General features: G+C 39.7%; 1 long non-coding RNA gene across 1 annotated transcript; it reads right to left on the bottom strand.

Annotated features, from left to right (window-relative positions):
• Window positions 1-2896: 2896 nt before the first annotated feature.
• Window positions 2897-19332, bottom strand: LOC116450844. The gene is made up of 3 exons (XR_004242985.1): window positions 19172-19332; window positions 11398-17768; window positions 2897-4948 (listed from the first exon to the last, which is right to left on the bottom strand). It is a non-coding gene; the product is annotated as an uncharacterized LOC116450844 (long non-coding RNA).
• Between the last annotated feature and the right edge of the window lie 426 nt (window positions 19333-19758).

The raw sequence follows: 19758 nt of genomic DNA, 5'->3' as shown, positions 1-19758 counted from the left end.
ATGGCTTCGTTCCTATACCCAGGATCACTTTGTCTTCATATTGTACAGAGCAGTAACAGGAAGATTGTCTCCATCTTTCTTACGGAGTTTTATAAATTATATGCTGACTGAGATAGAGCAGGTGGCAAATCAAGGACATGAGTGACATGGGAAAATCAAATAAAAATAAAATAAATTACATTTATCAGGGAAGCTGGGGCTATATTTTCTCAACAAAACCACTCTGAGAAGCTGCTAGAGACACATAACTTCTGCTGTGTAAGTATGAGTGGGACCTTGAGCACGGCTGGCACATGGGCAGTAACACAAATGGGACTGGTGACTGCATCCGTTTTCCAAGAGATGCATACATATTTACACTGTAACACTTTCTAATTAATGCTCAACTCAAAAAAATACCCACAAGATCATAAAAGCAGCTAATAGTCAGGACTGCAGATGCCCAGATTAGATTCTGTTATAGCTGAACCCAGAATGACTAATATGATATTCCACTTCAAAGGAAAGCTTTCTATAAGATAACAAAGAAAATAAAGCTTTACCATCTAGTTTAATTTTTTAATTGCCACCAAATCATGCAGAATCCTCGTAGAAGTATCTACAAAAATCTTTTCTGTAGGTGCTTCCATATTTCAATGTCACCATATCTCACCACAGGCTACAAGTTGCCTTCATCTCCAACATGTTTCATGGCATGGGAGTTGGAAGATCTCAGTCACCCGACAAGGTGGCTCCACATGGAGCCTCCAGAAAAGATTGCAGAGGACACCAGAATTGTCATTCAAAAGGTTCCTGTTTTAATTTACACAAGGACAGAGGGGTGAATGCTAGGCTATTTACAAATTCAGCTGTGCCCTATTTCAGTTTGAGACAAAGTCACATTGCATAAAGGTAATGCTGTATGCCTAATGCAGGTAATATCTGACAGTTTCTACTTCTCTATTCTCAGCTTGCTTTGGTGTAAAGCAAATGTTTTACAGGGGTTTGGGTTGTGTGCTCTGCCAGCACACTGCTTGGCCAAGCTCAGCAAAAGCTGGTAATTCCCCTACAGTGAGGGCATATCCTCTTTTTATGTGGTGAGCAGGATAGCAGTTTCCTGGTTTTTAAAGCCCTGCAAGAACAGCTGGCCAAGGCTGTAAAATGGCAGAGGTGCTGGGAATCAGCTATGCTCTCCTTCCCAGCTGGCAGATTGAACAGGCTGCCTGCCTGGAAAGGTGAGAGGGTTATGTAGTGGGAGCTTTTGCAGAAGAGAAGGCAGAGAAAGTCTCTATGGCCAGGGATTTCTGGGGTCCTGGAAAGAGCTGGGTATTTCTGCCTAACTTGCAGAAGGTAAGTAGCCTTGGCAAATGTGCCCTATTCTTGGGCTGAAAAGAATGCTTATTCTAGAGGGTTTTTACAGGGGAGTGCTGGTAGCTGTCCCTGCATGGTCGGCTTATGTGCAAAGTAAAGGCATAGCTGTTACCCTGTCTTTAGGTAGTTTTGCCATTCTTCTTTTGCAAAGGCAAAGATTCAGCTGCTTTCTTAAAGCTTTGCTGGCAGAGGTCTTTGGAGCTTTTCCACTGCAAAAATGGAGAAAGCCCTTACAGAGGGTCACCATACCTATTGCCCCTGCAGACAGTGCCGCAGGTCTGTCCTGCGTGGTGATTTGTCTCTCCCTTGATTTGAAAAGAAAAGAAAAGAAATAAGGGGAATCCTAAAGCACACTGAACTTACTAGATTTCAGATGGAAGTGCAATGTGAGAGCTTTTATATAGTAAGACTTGGAAAGTGTCATTTTGGAAAAATAAAAGTAACTTGTCTTCCTTTACTTACTCTCATATTTACCTTGACTTATGTAGATTTGGGTCTCTGTCTTACTACTAGCAATTTTGGTGGCAGTGCATGTCCTTTGGTGTCAAGCACTAGTAACATACAATCACATTCCTGCAAAAGTATTACTGTGGGACAGTGGTTTTAGTTCATCAAAACAGGGCTGCCATATCTTTCCTGTTGTACTACCTGGCATGGTTCTGTCTCCCTTTGAGTAGGGAAAGCAGATCAGTAGAGGAAAAACTTCAGGAGAGTTCTAATAAAAGTCATGAGATAAGGGGGATGCTGTTGAGCTGTTGAAGTGAGGATTGTTGTTATTTTTTCTGCTGATTGATATAGATGAGTTCATGTAGCAACACTTTCAGTTTTGGAATTCAAATTCACATAATTCACTGTTTTATCCAGTTATTGTGCTCTTGTTAATGACTAAGGCTTTGTCTGAGCCTACGAATTTATTTATGACTTTGACCTGCTTTGAGCCCCAGTTTACTTCGAGTCAGACTGATGATTGCATGTGGGCTAAGTCTTTTTAATTTAGCTAACAATCTGAATTTTCAAAGTAGATTATGTTTGAAGTCTTCAACAAATATTTACTAAATGTTTGCCATTTGTGTGGGTAGAAGGGCCCTAGAAAAAAACTCTGAGATGAGCACAAAAGCTGTAACGCACAATACTGAATGAAGACTAAGCAACACGAATTTAGTTGACAAATCTGTGCATGTGTTTGAAAGGAAAAGTCTGAAGAGGGTCACCAGTCCTACTAGCAATCCTCACACAATAACAGTTCTCCTGCTCTTTCATACATAAAACTTACCAAAACTGGTCACCCAGACCAGAACTTTTCAGTGTTTACATCCAGGACCAACTGGACAGATGTGTTTAGGGAGGATTGCTGTTTGCTGATGTGATGTGAGGGATAAACACAGTTCCAACAGCTATTTCTGACTAAACAGGAAATAGCCAAAGCCAGGCCAGCTCTGTGCTTTGTTCTTCTGCAATGTGTCACCTTTACTGAGCATAGAAGTGAGTCAGATATTGAATGTCATTTCTGAAATTACTTTTGTTTCTGTTAGAACAGAAATGCAAGTTTGTAGAAAACATAGAAGTTTATTCGTGTACACACATATTATCTTTTAACATGTTTGAAGCTCTATTTTCAGAAGCCTACTTCAAGTGTACCTAATGCAAAGTGTTGCAAAATAATCCTGTAAGGCACAGTTGTTTACTAATAATAGATATTCTGGGCAAAGCTGTTTGAAGTGCTGCTTTACAGTCATCTGCTGAATTGGAAATGCTTTGCAAACAACGTTTTTACATTTCAAGGTAACAGTTAAATTATCTAGACTTGGTATCCCACACTCAAAAATCCTCTTTACACTGGCACAGGGAATTCTTATTTTAAGCACATCCAGTAAAATACATATTTTAAATTATATTTTACGGTCCAGTGGTTTCTCTAACCTGAAGATCCCAAAGTGCTTCTCAGATGGAGGTGAAGTTAGCCTAAGAAGAGTCCTGTGAGCACAATTATTTCCATTTTGCATACAGAGAAAATGAGCAATGAAAACGGATGGTCTGTTGAAGGTTGCACACAGGTGCTGGCAGTAAGAATAGAACCTGCACTTCTTGCTTCCCATTCCTGTGCTTTAACTATAAAGCTGCTATTAGACTTTCCACATCATCCTGTGATTGAGTAACTTTCATTGTATCAGTGGAGATTCAGGAATTCTGAGCTAATTAATGCTCTGGCACTTTTCAAACCCTCAGCTGCTCTTTACCTCTGGTGGTTCCATAGGGTTCGATGACTTGCAGTGATGTGTCTCTGAAGAGACAACAAAGAAAGGCAAATAAAGGATGGGGATTCACTAACCTTGTCTCACAAAGGTAGGGGCTGTACTCAGAAATATTTGTGTAGGTTTTATAGGCTTCTTATTCTTTTTAAACAGAGGGTGTAAAAGCTTCTAAGAGGGACCCTGTCATGTTAAAATCTGATAATATGAAAGTTCTTCTTTATCACTGCTGGCTGCACTGCTCTTCCACTGATTACAGTAAATCACCTGAATTCTCTTTTAAAACTCTGCCTTTTCTGTGAGATCAAATTAAAACCCATGATTCCTACGTATGCCATAAGGAATCAAGTATTACAAATGCTGGGCCAGCTGTTCTTTTAAATAATTAGGGAGGGACGTAAGCTGACACTGTTTGATCTGGATCAACACGTCTCAGAAGTTTGGGTTAAAATTTTTTTGGTTCAAATTTGTAACACCACTGCTGACGACCCACAGTGTGTAGAGTTAACTCTTTCAGCTTTTCTGGTAGTAAGAAGATTAATTGTGAAGACAACAAAGAGGCTAAGCTATTAAGAGTGATGAATTTTGGAGCAAGTCATTTTTTCAGTCCAGTTAACAGCACATGGCCTGTCAGTAATGGTTGGGCATCAAGAGCCAGTAAGTTGCAAACAACCAGGAGGACTTAAAAACATTCATTATAAAATTGTAATGTCATCTCAATTCTCACTGTTACTCTTGGTCTCTCTCCACATGGCAAAGGTTTATGTTTTGTTTACATTTTACTTTAGTATTTTAATATGTTCCAACAACCCAGAAGTGGGTCATGAATATGTATATACCCAAAATATGTAACCTACCTTGTTAGAAACAAAATATACAAAACTCAAGTTCTTTCTAAAACTACTTTTCTTTCGTGTCAAGCAAAATCATACAATGTTTTGTCAACCTAGACCTCTAAATATGACTTTAAAACTATCAGTACGTATACATCACTGCAGTAACTGAATGCTCTGAATGATTAAAAAAAAAATCAAAAAAATCTATGAGCAAAACAGCATGAGGAACACAGGGATGAAGTAACTTAGCAGTGTTAATAGGGTTTAATATATGAAGCATTAAGCACTGCTGTAGCACTCATAAAGGAACACGGCTAATGCTTAAACTTGTTCGACATCAGAGCCTTTTTACTACTTATATTCCAACATATTTACAAATTGAGAAGAGGCTTGTTGAATCTTGTTCCACGACAGACTTTTGAAGTATTCGGGCTGGCAGTTTTCAATTACTTCATCTTGGCTGGGATTCAAAGCAGGCCGGCACACGGGGAGGGAGGCATTCAGCTGGACCAGCTGAAACACAAGGGAATAACACACAGGCTTAAAGGGGAAGAGCCCAAAGTCTGGGCTCTTCTTGACATACATCATTAACTATTAATAGAGATTCATTATTTTGTGGATTTGTCACAATTGGCTCTTAGGACAGGGTGTCTACATGCTTTACTAATTATCCCTAACCTGCTTGGAGGCACGTTTGTGAATGCCAGTCATTTACTGCCAATTTACATACTTGGGGGAGGGGTCTGGGGAGAGAGATTCATGATATAAAAACACGTTAGAGTTAGTGCATTAATGTTTCCTTCCAGCTCACCCTGTGCTATGGCTAGACACGTTCATCTCTGTCCTATATAAAACTAACCACTTGCATCCTTCACAAGTGACGGGAAAGCAGAACAATTTCCTCAAGATTAATTCCTTGGAATAATGTCAGTCATTTTAGGGTGTTTTTAGAGAATGAAATTATATATTTATGATACAGTCCTGATTGACTATTTTATATGAAATGTCAGTGTTTTCTCTTTGCATAACACACCTTGCCGTGTGTCAGGAAGCATATTCCTAAGGGAATCCATAAGGGGACATAGACCTCCTGTTTGAATGCATATTTATTTATTGTATTCCTTGCCTTGAGGTTTGAAGTAACTTGTTATCATCTGGCAAGAGGGTGGGTAGAGTGTGGGAGTCGGGGTAGTGGCATTAGCCACCCATGGCTAATGTGAGGTGTCTTGCCTGACTGTGCTGTGCCATCATCCCTGCGCTTGCCGTGCTTTGTCACCATTAGGTGGGTGGCTGCTGTGGCAAGATGCTTCTGTTCAATGAATCAATTGTAAAATGAATGTTAGACTTCTGCAGGGGGAAGTATCGTGCCTCCTTCTGTGACTTTCCACCCCCAAACCTTCTCTTCCTCTTCTCCTTTGACATGCTGCAACAGATTTATGAAAATCAAATACTTTAATTGTAAAACTGCCAGTTAATTGACAACACGCAGGATTTATTCAGTGCTCATCTTCTACAGATCACTTTATTTAGCACTCCTCTTTTTTTGTTCCCTTTCTCCATCTCACCAAGCAAATTTTAATATTGAAACACATGCCACATTGTTTAGGATGTAAATGTCAGCATCATAGTGAGCTTTAAAGACGTTGTTTGAAAACTTCACACTTTTTCAATATTTCTTTTATCCAGGGCTGGGTTCTTTGGTCAGCTTAGATATGGTAGCCCTAACATGGAGACCAGTGAGTTCTTCCTGCAGGACAGAGTTCTCCAATCATACCTGGCAGTACCCAGCTGCCCCTTCCCAGATCCTGCAGTAGGACAAAGCAGGGTTCTGCTGTATGCAGTCTTCAGTGGCTTGAGGATCCTGAAGATTTCACATCTGATCCTTGCAGCTATTATTTAGGATGCTGCTGCTCCAAAATATCAGCCATTAAGCTCCTTGCAACTGCTCTTGTCAAATGTACTGCAGCCTGAAAGTGATTTTAGCATGACTGGAGAAAATGTTGTCTTCTCTTTGTGAGGGCACAGTGAACAGGATGCTCTGTGGGCAGTTACTGCAGTGGGACTGCTGCTGGTGTGGATGTCTGTAGCATGCCTTCAGCTGATAAAGGGGATTCATTACTTTTCCAGAGCAGTTCCTACATGGATCTAGGCTGAGCATGGTGCAGAAATGCCCCCTGATGAAGCAGTAGTTGGCCTCACTTGCTGGACACAGAAGAGGCAGTGTCCCATCATGTAGGTGTGTGTCATACATGTTATGAGCATGTTTATGGGCACATGGGTACTGCAGAGGATCACTGTACTGTGAGGAGATTTTGCAGTCCTGGTCAGAAGTGGAATAAGCACTTTTTAAAAAAAAAAAAAAAAAAAAAAAAAAAGCCAGAAAAAAAACAAAATGAAAAAACAAACCTAAAAAAAGCCCAGGCTGGAGTGAAGCCTGGCAGGACGGAGTTAGTGCAGAATATGCTGCTTCTGGAGCTTCCCAAGTTACTGCAGAGCATTTCTGTGGGGTGTGATTGTTTTAGATGTTGCTTGATATTGATCAGTTTGGAAAGTCTCTTTCACCCTTGTCTCCTAAACCTGTGGGAGGAGGGAGTCTCTCCCTAGCATGAGCACCACAGTGGGCAGGTCCACACGCTGTTCAGCTGCCTCGTGCTGTGTGAGACCAGGTTTGCTCTGCACTCATCTCACTGAGGCTGCCTACAGATAAACGAGGGCCTGTTTTAGCTGTGATTTCTAAGTATCTGCCTGGGGGTTATTTATCCCATTTATTTAGAAGTGGCTTCTTTTGAGAAAGAGGAGGAGGTGAAGAGATACAGCTTCCTAGGTAGTAGTAAAGTGCATGCTGTGTGTGCATGACAATATAGGTCTCCGAGGTTTAGTGGATCTGGAATTATGCCATTTGTCTCACACTAATTGAAGCATGTGTCTACAAGTGTGCAGTGCAAAACATAGGATAAATGACGATCATAAAATAAGGGTACTGCATAACCTGTCTTATTATTAGATAGGCAGTCACTTGCAGAGCACCTTAAAATGTATGTTTTTCAAAGAAAAGCTGCTCTTTTCTGTGCATATGTGTATACATATTAAGCTAATAGGATATGTTTCTGCTTAGCCCATCTGAGATAACACATAATTTTTTACAGCTTTTCAGAATCTTCCCTGTATGTCCCTCATGTTTGTGAATGTACTTTGCAGTGCTTATAAAATTGTGAGTCCAGAGTAACAAGTGTTTGACTTAAACCTATTTCTGTATGAGAAAAAGATGTCTCAAAGAGTAAGCGTTGTATCTTAAGCATGATTAAACTTCATTTCCTCATACATTGGAGTCTCTAGAAGAAGGTTTCTGTATTGTGCAGTTTCAAGAGACAGCTGCTGAAATGAGGCTGGACTGGATCACAATTTGGAAAGAACAGGCATGTCTCTGTACCTGACAGAGAAACTCAGTGCAATATATAGGTTAGTTTAACGTGGATAACTGTGTAATTTGTTATTACATTATGTTTTTTACCATGGTGTACATGAAATCTCATTGCAAATGTTTTCAAGAAAGGGAATTTATGCATTTTTGTTATTTGAAGTTTGGTTTCAACAGCCAAGACAAATAGATCTGTGATAGTGACTTTGGGATCAGACATTTATATGTCATTTCTGTCAGTTTTAAAGTAAAAAAATCTTTTCAGTATGTCTTTTATCTTCATTGCTACGTCTACAGTATTGCTCAGCTGTATTGAGCTATGCAAGTGGGTGGGAAAAAAAATTAGAAACTTAGTCATATTCTAAAGATACCAAACCATTAAGAGAGGAAACACTTCTGCTGTGTGCCTGATCTCTGCAAACAACTGAAGCATCCACTCACGGACTTAGGGGAAAAAAAAGAAAAAAAAAAAATGAAGAAGAAAAAACCCAGCCCCCAAAGACATTTTCTATCTGTACGCTTCAGTGCAAAGCAAGTGGTGTATGCTTTTGAGGCATGATTCACAAGGCAGATTCATGTGCAAGTGACTCTAGGTACAGCAGTGGGGGTGGATCTGGATCGTGTAAGGCCAGTGCAGAATGTGGGAAAACATCTTCCTCCCACTCCCCAGTAAACAATGTCAAATGAAAACGTTTACATTGCAGCTTTATTGTTAACACAAGAAGAGACTCGGGTCCCACTAAAGGTCCATTTAATCTTATTTTCTTTCTAGAATAGTAGTTAGTGTCTGATACTTAAGAGTGAGGACAGATAGAGACAGGGCTGCGAACACCAGTTTGCATTTCTCGTGAGTAGAGGTAGGATTTGAACCATTGTGCTCAGAGCAGCCATGGAGTTACTCTGTGACTTTGTCACTCTTTGCACATTACATCTACAGCAGTCTGTGAAAGCAAGCCTCTGCAATTCAACTGTGTACTGGGTGAAAAAGTACTTCTCTTTGTTCTTTGTTTTAAGCTTCCTACTTAATTAATGGGTACACCAACAAATTATTGGAATATGAGGAAAAAAATGGTTCATAGGCAGTTTCTTTGTTTTATAGCCCTCCACCTTATCCATTCATTGTTATCACTTTTCCATTCTGAAAAATCTTGATTCTGTCTGTGTAAAAAGGTTATTCTATACCTCTATGCAGCATTGTTGCCATTCTTGTTACCTTTTCTCTACTTAAAAAAAACACTAACAAACAAACAACAAACCAAGCACAAAAACAACCCATTTACAAAAACCAACCATAAAAATAAAAGGAATTATTTGGAAGAAAAGTTCATCAGAAAGGTCAGCTTGAAGCAGAAGTTAGACCCAACTCCACAGCTGAAAGATGACAAAAGTATAAGCATGAGAAAAGGTGCTGTCAGGTGCTTGCTTTCAAATCCTAATGATTGGTCAGAAGCATGAGAGACATCATAGTGTTTTTTCTTGGCTAACAGAAAATAAGACCCAGTGCTCAGGATGGAAGTTATTATCAACTTGCTCTATGAACTTTTCACTTGTTTCACTCTCATGCATTTATATTTATTTCAAATGGGTTGATGGCAGCAGCTGATAAATGAGCTGCTGTCAGTTGTAGTCCATTGTGTTTGTCATCAGTGCAAGTTCACTGTAGTCAGTGATGAAATTTCACCTGCTGTGTGAGAGAAAATAAAATGCACAGTTGTGGTTGTAATTAGGGCTGAAAATCAATAGTAAAAGATGTTTTAAAAATGAGGAAGACGGTAAAAAAGAAAATGAGGAGAAAACCGTGAAAATAGAATTAACTGGGGACAGATAAGAACAGTGAATGCAGAGATATATTGGAGGAAATGGAACATTAATCCAAGGTGGAACAACTACAACCACTTTTTGCAAGAGGCTTCATTTTGAATATAGGAAAGAATGTCTTTTCCAGTAAAAATTTCTTTTCCTGTGGTGGTATGTGCATGTGTATGAACAGAAAATGGAGCTGCTAATGGTGCCTTGAAGATCCTCACATTTTTTTGCTTCATTCCCTTGGTGGCCACTGTCCTGGAAAATGAAGGACTTGGATGAAACTCACTTTAGAATTCAAGAGGGGACGTACCTGAATTAGTGAGAGAGCAGCATGTCACAGTACAGTTCACAATAAAGAATGCTGCACCTAATTTTTTTTCTTTTTTCATTTGCCTTAAAACTATTCTCTAATAGCCTTTGAGACAAAGTATCTGGGGGTTTGGATATGACCAGATGGCTGAGCACTGAGTAGTGTTCTTCAAAGTTGCTCATAAAAAGCACCTGTACTAAAAGGGTGGAAAATTGAAAATTCTTGTTGGCTCCACAGGGGATGACTTGTGTTTGGTTTTGATGGAGTGGAATATCTTTGACTATTGCTGATTATGAAAGGGCTTATTACTGGCTAGGGAGTAGAAAAGGCAAAGCATTTCATTCTCTGCTTTTCTTAGCTTTCACCTCAAGAGCATCAGCCTAGGAAATAGTGTGTCAGAATGTCAAAGAAATGCTCGAGCAGTTTGTTCTTTTTGTTTTATCTTTCTCTAAATATCAAGACCCTGGTCATAGAAAAGACAGTCTTTCTCTTTAATAAGACTATTTCCAGTGCAAAGCTAGTACAATATGACAGGCAAATACAATAATCTTATTAAAGCATCTTCTGTATAACACACAAATGTGTGAAATGTTTTCTCCTCAGTAAACAGCCTTCAGTAAGGTACGTGTGTTGTGCTTAGGTACTAGACTGCATTCTCATATCACTTTGAAGCTACATCTGCTATATTTTAAACAGTAACCAACAAAGTATGACGAGATGGCAGAACAGTTTAATATCATGCCCTTTATCTGCCCAGAGAGCACGAAAGAAAAAAAGAGCAAATGGCTAGCATAGAAGGGGAGAGCATGTTATTCTATCAGTGCAGACAATTCTGCTCCCGTTTGGCACATCAGTGGTATAATACAGAGATAAAAATGAATCCTTGCACAGTGAATTGAGTATTTCCTCGAAGCTTTTGTTGGGAATTGTTTCTGATGTTGTTAGCTAAGGAAGATTTACTTTATGCTTAAGTTATCAGACATCAGTTTCCCAACGCACAAATCCACATGAAAGTAACATCTCATGGGTATTGATGAACTTTTTCTGAAGGGACAATAAATCTAAGAAAGAGCTGACTTTATAGAGCTTTGGTATATGTCATATTAAGCAAAGGTAATCAACAAAGAGATTTTATGTGGTTTTTGTAGAAATGTACAAAGACTAGATGACGTCTGACACTGCGTACACTTGTAAGGGAGCAAAATGAGAACAAAAAAGGAGGCAGACATCTGGTTAGATCCCAGTTCAGCAAACATTACCCACAAAGAGCAATGTTTGCTTTTGCATCTGGGCATACCGACTTCTTAAGTCAGGGAAGTCTATGGAAATTCTCTTAGAAATAAATAACATCCAGTGGGACTCCGTGTCCTGCAGTAATACACAGAATGTGTAAGATGTGGTTAGAGAAGTATTGTAGCTTTCTCGTACCTGTTTATGGATAGTTGGTGGGCTTCTCTGGTTTGTGTATCTCAAAAACTCCAGCAGTTCTGGAACAGAAACAACTTAACATCCAAAGTCTCTGTTGACTTCAGTGAGGCTGTGGGTTCTGGAGTCCCTGGAGTCCCATGTGTGCCTGTGCACTCCCCTTGCTCCAGACAAGGTGAAATGGAATTCTTGAGCTGAGTATGTGGCATCCACAACACTGCTTAACTGTAGATCTGAGGTGATTCTCAAGTCCCAGCTTGTTCATCAGCAGTGTTGTTTATGCACAAGTCTGTGCTGAAGTGTGGATTTAGGCAAAGCTCCAGAGCACACCCAAGGGCAGCAGCCCAACCATGCTCAGTTCCCCACGGAGGATGAAGCTCCATGGGTCTGTCAGGATGGGCTGGATCCAGAGGAGGCACCGTGTGCTACCTACAGCCTGTCCAGCAGCACTGACCTCCTGCTGTCAGTGATCCTGAAGGACAGGGAAGGTGGGCACAGCTGGGCTGTGAGCCAGCAACGTGAGTGACAATGTGCACAGCTCCAGTCCCACCATGCTAAACTTTATCTTTTCCCCTTTTGGTGGACATGTGTGGCAGACAACAACTGCATCTGCAGGACTGAAGTGCCAACCCTCTCACTGCACTGCAGGGTCCCCCGGCCGGTTTTCCACTCATCGTATGCACTTTTTTTTTGAAAGTAACAGTGGCAATCAGTTAGAAATCCTTTTGCTCTACAAAACTCCCACATGGTGTGAATTGGAAAGTGATTTAATATTTCTGATGGAAATGGTGTGCCTTTACCCTGAATGGTAGAGTAAATGACTTCCTTATAAAAGGAGGTAACCTTTAACATTTACATTTTTTTAAATGTCAGGATGTAAAACCAATGGGAAGGTTGAAACAGGAGGAAGAAGTATTAGCACTGCATTGTTTACATAGTGTACAGAACACAGCCCTGTAAAACCTTGTTAGAATTCTAGACTCTTCTAGTTATGGGAAGAGATGTAAATAACTAGCCATATCTACAAAATCAATTGCTCAGCCTCCTCAGATTGAAAGTTGTCTTAAAATTAATGAGGATTTTAAAATAATGTACTTCAATTTTTATTCTTCTAGCTTTTGATTATTCTGAGATAGTTTTCTCTTATTTTCAGGATTTTTTTTCACTAGAAGCTCTTGAATGTGATCAGAATTTTAAAGGAAAAATAATTAAAATCACCTGCTACAGCACTGTGGGATTAGGGTTACAGATTTTGAGCGTTACCAATACTACATAGATAATGAAGTTTTGACTTGAGTACAAAGACCTGAGATCTGGAAATTAAAATTTATAGGGCAAGAATGAAGTAAAAATATGAATAAAAATACTCAACAAATCAAAGGAAGGGTGAGCAGTCTTCAACAAGCCTGAAAAACCTAGGCCCAGTTCCTCAGTGATGTAAACTATGTAAACTACCTCAGACCAGCAAAACTTTCATTAGCTGAAGAGTTCTGGCCCAGGGATCAGCAGCCTGTCTTGATCCAGTGAAAGAATTTGAACTCTATTTCTGCTTTGCAGAAGGAAAATTGCAGTCTGTTATTAGGACCAGCATAAGGACTTTGTCTCTCTGGAGCACACTGCTCACACCTGGAATAACTGTGTTCCATGTGAAGTGACACTGGTGTCACTGCAGGGGCTGTGGTCAAGCCCTCTGTCCATGTGGCCATCCCTACTCTGAGCTGCTGAAAGGAGCTGTCACTGACCAAGCTCCCATGCCTTAAAGCAGGACTATAACCTGGACTCAGGCTTCAAAGAGGAATCATTTAAGGAAAGAGTCCCCTTAGGTAATGTGGGAGAGACAATTCTTAAGTAGCTGATTTGAATTTGTAGGAGTAGGTAGTGCTTATGACTCCTTTCTGCACAAGTTTTATTTTAAATCCAAGTAAACACTATCCTGAAACGTATTTTCAGAGTTTTCTATAAGCCATAAAGCACATATCAAGAAGCTTTAATGCCTATATTATAAAATGTTTCCCTGCAGTTGTACAAAAATCTCTAACAAGTTTCAGAACTGAGTATATAGACTGTAGGGTTTTGTTCTGAGCTGATTCAAGGGACAAATTAATATATAAAACTGGGGAAAGGAGAGAGTTTTCATACAACCAGACCCTCGGTGTAAATTAAGATAAACCTGTACATTTCTTAGGGACTTGCGTGAACTAAGGATCTAATTCACACTTTAAATATTTCATTGCACAATAAAAGAGTATCTTGTAAAATATTCTGATAAATTGCACTTTTAGGCTTAAATATCTCTAGGAAAATAGGAGAGAATTCCAAAACCTACTGCCGCCCCCAAGAGTGGTGTTTCTAGCAAATATTTCCAGGCAGTTGTGCTCTTAAATTCAATTACACTGGTGGCTTCAGCGTAGATCCTGCTGGACAATCATCTACATCATAAAAAGTGCAGGTCATTTGCCACAACTGAGCAAAACTGTCATTTTCTACCTAAAAGAAGCTGGGGCTAAGCTAAGGCAGAAAATAAATCCTCTGTGACTCATAAAGAGAGCACTTTTTTAGGTCAGGTCAAGAACAAAGACACTGGCAGTGCAGTGCTGAGAGGCTTAGAGTGGTGTATCCCTGAGGACAACTCCCGACACCAATAGGAATTTTTTTTCTTGATGGGCTGAATGGTTTTTGAATGTATTTGTAAATGCCCTTAAAATAATCAGTTTATTCAATTAGCAAATTGTCCTATTGTCCTTTAAATATGGAAGGATTTTTTGTTTTGGTTTTTTTGGGGTTTTTTTGGTTTTTTGTTTTTTTACCTAATATGCTGTTTAGTGTCTGCAGCAGGAGGAGAAAAGGCAGAGATGGCTCTGAGAACAGGAACAGAGTAAATGCTCTGGGGAGGGTGAGACTGAGGGGGAATATCAGTGCTGCCCTCCCCTCTGGCAGGCACAAGCACACACACTCTCATATCACTCCACAGCCACAGTTCCTTCGGTGTGGAGTAGGGGAGTCAAGGTGTTTGCTAATATTACTGAAATTAAATTATAATTTTGCCTCAAAGTTCAAATTTTCTTGTTGAGTCTTGTTGTTTCTGAGATTTTTAGTTTGCAGAAGAGGCCCAGAATTAAACAACTGCTTTCCTAAATTCCTGTATGTTACATTTTCTATGTTTTTTCTTTCAAACCAGTGTGCTTAGGTTTTCCTTTCAAATCCCATGGTACTCTGTTACTAGCAACCATCTTGTGGTGTATTCACAGTAGATCTCCATGTTGAAGGCTAATAGTAACCTAACTCAGATGGGAGGTGGGAAAATCCTTTCCAGAAAGAGCCTGGAGAGAGTGTAACAAAGCATGGTGTGCTTGCTTGCTTTAGTCCAAGACCTCTTTTGGCCTTGGGTTTTGGATTTGGTTCACCTTGAACCTTAGAAAATCACTTCAGAGAGCAGTTTCAGGTTACCTGTTATGTTAACACTGATCTGATTTTTTTTTTTCCCCCCCAAAGTACTGTTGTGGACTAAGAGTTGTTTATATGTAAACCTTATTCATCCTTCCACATTTGAACAAAGTTTAGAGCTGGCTGGTTTCAGAATTGACAATATACTGCCTTTCCTGCCAACGATGTTCCTTCCACACAAACTCTCTACTTCCCCATGAACACAGGAAACTCCCCTGAAGGTTTTTGTGAACACTACCCCACACCCCAGTAACTGAGTCACTAGGAATAGTATTGATTTCTGCCCTTCACCTTCTGAGCTCCACAAAAGTGTGGCAAAGTCCACAGGCTGTAAATGGCCAGTGGAAACCTAACTCCATGACGAGCTCTGTGGAAGACCAATGAAGGTAATTAGACTGTTCTGGTAAGCAAATACCCCAGTACTCCTAGGAGTGAAGGGATCTCCAAGAAGTTCCTTATCTACTGTACTCATTTATTAATCCTTCCTTTGCTGCTGAAGGATCATGAAGTGCATGGACAGAATAAACCTCAGGGGACTCAGAAATCTGCCCTGTCCGTGTCCCCAGCAGTGGTGCTGCACTACACGTGTCTGTGATGCCCTATGCCTCAGTGAATGTCTGCCTTTGAGTCTCTCTTGGTCAAAAAATGGAATTGTACAAGTTTTATGTGAGTTACCTGGAAGAATTTGTTTTAGATGCTATTACAGCTCTTGTAACACACGTAATTCGGGGAAATTGCAGCCACCCAGAAGTTCATGATCAAAGAGGATACAGGTGGAAACCTCCCTGGATCCTCACTGAACAAAACTGTTCTGGCATTTGTGACATGAGGAGGTCTCTCAAGGCAGCCTGACTTGCTGTCTGTGCAGGTTCCTGCAGGGTCAAGTGATTTGGCATGAGTATCATTTCCTCTAAACTTTGCTTTGAGGAAGTGAACTTAAGCCTTTTTGAGGGTCTAATAAAAACTAGTGAAAAGTTGTCCACGTGCTCAGGCAGCAGAATAAATGCAAAAACACTCTGTGAGGAAAGACAGTCCTCCACAATTTTCAGTCTGTGCTATACCAAGATGCACTGTAAATCTAACATAAAGTCCTTTTTAAGTGGCATTTCTAGCCTGACATTTTTAGTGGAAGAACTTCAGATATAAGCAGACAAACTTGTGAATCCTCATGAATTCTTGTGAGTCTTTGAAGCTTTGCCCATCATTAATCAGCCCATCCATGAAAAAATATTCCAGACATACACACCATATGCACATGTAACTGTTAATAAACCCAGCAATATTGTCATCTCTATATGGTTATAAATCCCCACCTTATGGAATTGCCTGCCTAGTATTTGAGATTTAAGAAATCAGATCCCCATCTCCATTGTATAAACATTTTTAAAGCATCACCTAGTTGCAAAGTATCCCCCAGATACATGTTTTTCTTTGAAGATATTCCTACTAACAATGTGTTATTAGTGTGAAGGGCCAAATTATCTACTCATCTAATTGGTTCAGCTCCACTGTGCTGCAGAATTTGACATTATCATTTCTCAGGGTCTAACATAATTCATACAAAAGATCAATTTGTTATACTTATCATGTTAGTATAGAGAACCATTAATAACAGGACATTTAATGCAGCATTAGCTTTCCAGCATTTTTAGTGTAGAGAAAACATCTCTTTTTTCTTAGAATTAATTTAAGCAGCCCTTATTTAAATAGTTTTGCCCCTCTGCTTTTGTAAATTAACTAATATAATTGTACTGTAAATATTTATCTTCCCTAAATTAATGTAGAATCAAAATTAATTAGTTTAAAAAATATAATTTGCCATTCACTATCACATTTAAGCATATAATAAATTAACAGGATAATTTTTCTGCTCTGCTCCCCTCATGTGAGATCTGGCCAGTGAAAACCTCAGGATATGGTTTCCTTGTTCTCAGTTGTCATTAAGCACGGGCCGCTTTTGACAAGTTTTTGACACATTGCTCTTCCATCAGGTTCCTTACTTTCGATTGTGGAATGACAAGTCTATTTTGTGGTGGTGTGAAATGAACCATGTACTGCTACCGCTGTCTCATGTCTCATAATGGAAGGTTCACAGCATGGACAATTGGGAATTTCTCCAGGCAGGGGAAAAGCACTTATTTTCAACCCCTGGCTTTAATCAATCAAGGAGAAACTGGAAATCGCTGTAAAGTAATGAATGTCAATTTATGTACATGCTATTGATTTTAGAAATTTAATGCTCTGTTTCCCTATTTTGTGTTGACCTTATGAAGCTTAAAGATGAACACAAAAGGTGAATATTCTTGAGACAGAATTGGTTTTCCCCTGGAAATACGAACAATAGATTTTGTATATGGAAGGGAAAATTTAAAAAAAAGGAAGGAGAGGGGGTCAGCTGGAACTTAAGTCAAAGGGCTGTACCAAGTTAAGAGATTGGAGAAAACACAGGGCATGTTATTAAATCCATTTGTTGCAAAATGGACAAAACCGTTCTTGCAAGACACATCCCAGTTGTTGTTGTGATCTTGGCATACTGAAGATCTGGGCTATTAAAATATTTTCTTTGGTTAAATGCATTCTTGGTTTAACATTTGTTATTTTTATATAAAGTGTGAAGGTATTGTTTTGAATAATTCACTGTTTATCTACCTTGTAGTTTGCATGCTTTGTGCTCCTTCATTGCACTCTGACAGAGTGAGAGAGAGAGATTAGTAAACATGACCCCAAAAGACCTCTGTAAGTGCCTGTCTAGCATAACTTATTGGCTTCACTTTCTCTGCCTGGAGGATCCTTAGCTTCACTGGATACATTACACACGAGTTTTGCTATTGCTTATCTTCACAAAGTTTACATCTCCCTGGTTTTCATTCCCAGATAAGAAGCTCAGGCGCTGTCAGTTAGCGAATACTTTCAGGAACGCGCCCTCTTCCCTGCAGAGCAAGAAAACAATGACTTCAGAGATTATATAATTTGAACCCATGTTAAAAAACATTATTCTTATAATGTTGTTTCTCTAATTCCTCCTAAGCATAAAAACCAATTCCAGTAAGAAACTGCAGGTTATGCTGGTGTTCTAATCAGTCACAACATTCTGCCCCTGCAGAAGCAGTAAGAAAACACATACAGAATGTTTTGTTCACTCGGAGGATTTCTTGTTGATCTCCACTGTATATTTGTACAAAAGCTCTCAGGGGATTTCTCATGTTACTTCCCTGAATACACAGTAACAGGATTGCACAGGAAAAGTGCTGTTAGTAGCAGTATGCTCTCAACCAGCATATTCCTCTACTGCTCTGACTAGTGCAAAAATTGAAGCCAGCTCTGAAAGACAGGTTTTTCCCCTCTTTGCAATAGTTTTACAAATGAAATCACAATACTCCCTGAAATTACTAGTGCACTTGACTCCACGATCAATTTACTCCATTTTCAATATAGACTTTGACAAGAATGATTTGTTTATGCTGTCACATGAATCAGTCTCAGTAAATTAGACCTGTCAAAGTTACTTTTTCTGCACAATACAGTTTGCTTTTTTTTTGACACCTGTGCAGTTGGGGAAGCAATTGTAAATAGTGTAAAGACTTGAGTCAGAAGGTAAGCTATCTGCTTTTAGATCCTGCTCACTGTGTCAGAAATACATCTCCACAGTCCACAGGAGTATTTTTTACTTTACCTGGAATTGATAATAATAATTGATAATAATAATTGTGATTTGAAGTTGGATTTTGAATATACTATCTGTGTGTACCAAATTGAACATGAAAATCAAGCATGGATCTGTGAGAGTATGCAGGCAGCAGAATTTTGTGTTCTAGAACTGTGGAGAGACATCACCCTCAAATCATCTATGCAGCATGTCAGAGTGGCTGCACTAGCCCTTTTTAATTACTTTTCCCCCTTTTCATCATTGCATTTTACCTACAGTCAAGGTCTAGATTGTGTCCTGGGGTTCAGCTGCACCTCCTGCACAGTGTTGGCATCAGTGAACCTCAGTAAAATCTGCTCTGAGGTGAGCTCCCTCCCTGGCTCGAGGTCTTGCTACCTGCCATGTATTGACAGATTGCTTGTGCACTTGTCTTAGGTGAAAGTAACAGCTCAATACTAATGTACCCAAGTTTGTTCCTTCTCATGGCCTGATGCATGTGTGACCCAGATCAAAACTGAACCTTGACACCACACTACACAGCATGCTCCAGGGTACTGAAGGGGAATAATTGTAATGATAATTTCTTATGATAACAAAACACCATTAAATCTGTTTATGAAAACTGGAGTTGTTTAAGTGGGCTGGTACTTATATACTGAAGGGTCAACAAAAAGAGCTCACACTTACCTTTGGGACAAAGTTTCAAAATATGCAGTTGAACGTGCGTATTTTGATGCAAGATTCTCTTTGCCTGTCTTTTTCTGTGCCAGGGAAGACTTTGGGTTCCATTTAGGCTGGTGCACGGTGCTAAGCCCCGATGAACGCCCTTGAAAGCCGTGCAGCTCAGATGTTTTATGTAACGGGCTGTGTTTAACCTGGAGCAGCCTTTTGACGTCGACAGGCCCTTAGTGCTCATTAAAGCAATGCAGTGATATCTGCTCAGATCGAGCTTGAGCTTTGCACCTAAGGAAATCTTCCAAACTGAGGAGGAATAAATGTGAAAATATTGAGGTAAACTGAAATCAATAACTGCTAAAGAAAAACAAGGCATAACAGTGATTATCAGGGTGATCTGCTGCTAATTAACTGAAGAACCAAATTATGTTGGCCGTCTAGTTTCTAACTCTGCTTCTTACTTTCAATTCACCTATTTCTTTTCAATTTGAATGTTCTGCTAGAAAGTAAAACACTCAGTGCTTAACAGACCTTCATGATAGAGTTCATTTGATCCAAGCAGGCCCAATTTATAGCTGCTTTTCCCCAGAGCCTGTTTA

This window comes from Corvus moneduloides, chromosome 14 (genome assembly GCF_009650955.1).
Source record: "Corvus moneduloides isolate bCorMon1 chromosome 14, bCorMon1.pri, whole genome shotgun sequence".
NCBI classification, from domain to species: domain Eukaryota; kingdom Metazoa; phylum Chordata; class Aves; order Passeriformes; family Corvidae; genus Corvus; species Corvus moneduloides.
This window is presented reverse-complemented; position numbering and strand designations above follow the sequence as displayed.